This window comes from Haliotis rubra, unplaced genomic scaffold (assembly GCF_003918875.1).
Source record: "Haliotis rubra isolate DU_JTF1 unplaced genomic scaffold, ASM391887v1 Scf1396, whole genome shotgun sequence".
NCBI classification, from domain to species: Eukaryota; Metazoa; Mollusca; class Gastropoda; order Lepetellida; family Haliotidae; genus Haliotis; species Haliotis rubra.
Window position 1 is genome coordinate 120,652 of NW_025765332.1, and position 2,869 is coordinate 123,520.

Consider the following 2,869-nt stretch of genomic DNA (forward strand, 5'->3'; position numbering starts at 1 on the left):
TAAAAATAGACAAGGAATCCCGTACGAAGGGGCTTCCCCCGCTTTTCAGCCAATCAGATCACTCGGATAGATGGCACAATGTGTGCATTAAAAGTTTATGTTAAAACCCGTTTCTCTTTCATTATATAATAAAACAATTATAGACTCTTGTAGAGGTCGATATCGGTTTTTATTGACCTCTACAAGAGTCTATAATTGTATATTATCTTACCTTCATATAAAATACTTTAATTTCATTGGTCAATGACGCTTAACAAGTTTCCGTGTCACCTCTTCCAGGAGGGTGACAACTGAAAAAAATATTACCCGCTGCCAACCGCCAAGCTCTCCGCTGAGAAGCTGAAGAGCTAACAATCGTATGACGTCATAATATGACGCATGCCGTGCCCGGAGTTCGAAAACCATTCGATCAGCTGTATTTGTGTTCACTTTGTACAGATTTATTTTACCAACTTTCACTAACAGGGGCGTAGCTACCATTATAAGAAAAAGCCCGGGCTTACACATGATTTTTGCTATAATAGTTGGGCAATCCCTCAATCCTATCTAAATATAAAGCTTTGCAGCCTATCGGGCTTACACGAAAAAAAATGGCTTGCTACGCGCCTGACTAATTTATTTAAGCTATTTTATACATTGAGTGGTTTGCACACTCACCTTAAACATAATTAACCATTTTTATAGCAGTTTTAAGCTTGTCAGAATATGTTTCACTGATTTTAAAAATCCAGTCGAGAGGCAGACGCCACTTTGTTTACATGTCATATAGTCAGTCGCGATCTTTAACATAAAATAAAATGATGTTTTGTACATTCAACAAGGCGGTAAGATAAATACGTTGTACCTTCTCCCTCGGTTAATACGGTCTGATGTACGCCTTTTTGTAGCAGTGTCATCAGCAGTGACACTGCTACAAACAGGCGTACATCAGACCGGGCGAGGGATGACACTGCTACAAAAAGGCGTACATCAGACCGTATTACCCTCGAGAGAAGCATACAACTTATAGTGTCAATACGCAGTGAATAGTCTTGCAATTTTCGGGAATCGAATACCATTCGATCATGTTTTTCAACCCATCCGATTAAGGAACACGGCGAGTTTTGGTTTACAATAATGGTTAAAGCGTCCGCTCGTCGCACTGAAGAGCCTGGTTCGATTCCCCACATGGGTGAAGCCCATTTCTGGTGTTCCCCCGCCGTGATATTGCTGGAATATTGCTTAAAGCAGCGTAAAACCATATTCACTCACTCGTACCCATATGATACGTGGACAGACATAGATGTCGAAACACGAATATGGGATGATGTACGTTAACAAAGTTTATTTAATGCCGACAACCTTTGAGAATTATGGCAAATATACTGCAAAGAAGTCGACACAGTGAGTGAGTAAGGATTTACGCCGCTTTTAGCAATATTCCAGCAATAACGTGGGCTCCATTCAGTATACCAACGTGGGGAATCGAACCCTGTCCTCGGTATGTCGAGCGAACGCTTTAACCACTTGGCTACCCAAACACCCGATCTCGACAGTGACAAACCAGCGGTTGATATCATTACGCTGTCGGAGAATAGTGAAACGCAATCAATCGATTCCCCGAGCCTCGTCCACTCAGTTGCCCCTTCCGACAAGCACATGTTCCTAGGAAAATATTGTAATACAAAATCCACATAGGGTGTCCAAAAACAGTACAGGTAATCGATATGGCTTGCCAGCGCATGAATATACATTAGTCTGTGACGGATCCGATATCAAGTGAGTAAGGTTTTACGTCGCTTTTAGCAATATTCCAGCAATATCACGGCGGGGGACACCAGAAATGGGCTTCACACATTGTACCAATGTGGTGAATCGAACCCAAGTGTTCATCGTGACGAGAGGACGCTTTAACCATTAGGTTACCCCACCGTCCCTGAACAGAGATCTCCCGAACAGATACCGATTTCAAGGTTACAATAAGCATCCATGCATTTATTCAGTATAATAAGAACCTAGGACTAATTAGCGATAATCAACTACGTCCCCCAAATGTACGATATTATTTAATGGTAGACAGCTCGTATGCTATTTGCACACTATCGGTATCAGAAGGAACGACTTGAGTAAATTGTCCGATAATACGGTAAATACATATCGCCAGCGCCAACTAATAGTTCTTATGACGTAATAGGAAATCTTATGTGACGTCATGAATGATGTATGACTCTCTTCAGCTATGCTGGTACTATATTAACTCACATGACGTCATATTGACCCTTCGCAAACAACCGATTTGCTTTTTAAACTCAAAATGTTCGACGAATTATAATTTGTCACAATGTGTCAGTATGAGTATAAAATCCTGTCCTCGCAAAAAGCCATCACAATGATAGTGGGAGCATATACGTAGTTTCTGCAAATTAATACATACGATGAAAAGATTATATACATCTGTTGGATATACGCTGATTATCGTAATTACTTTTGAAACCAAACCGGCGAACACCTTAATAAAGTAAGCGTGGCACGTTGCAATGAGATTACATGGTTAGTCCGATCCACGCGACAGTGCCTCCCACAAGATTACATGCGGAGCCCTCCACAACGACAGCATTGGAACAACCAGCAGTCTTGGCTAAAGAGCTCAAACGTCTGCAGTGCAGTCGCGTAGCAAGCAACATATTCAATAATGCACATTGCCAGTGCGTATAGTCCAACTTGCGACAAAGCAGAATCTTTCGTAATTCTAAGCAGCGTAACTAAGCAACTCCTCGAATGACCCCTAAAACCCATAATTCATGCATGCGAAGGCTTCGTTCACCGACAGGTCAATGTGTTTGCGCATGCGTAGATACGCATCGTACGCGCAGTAGGTCATACGCTATAA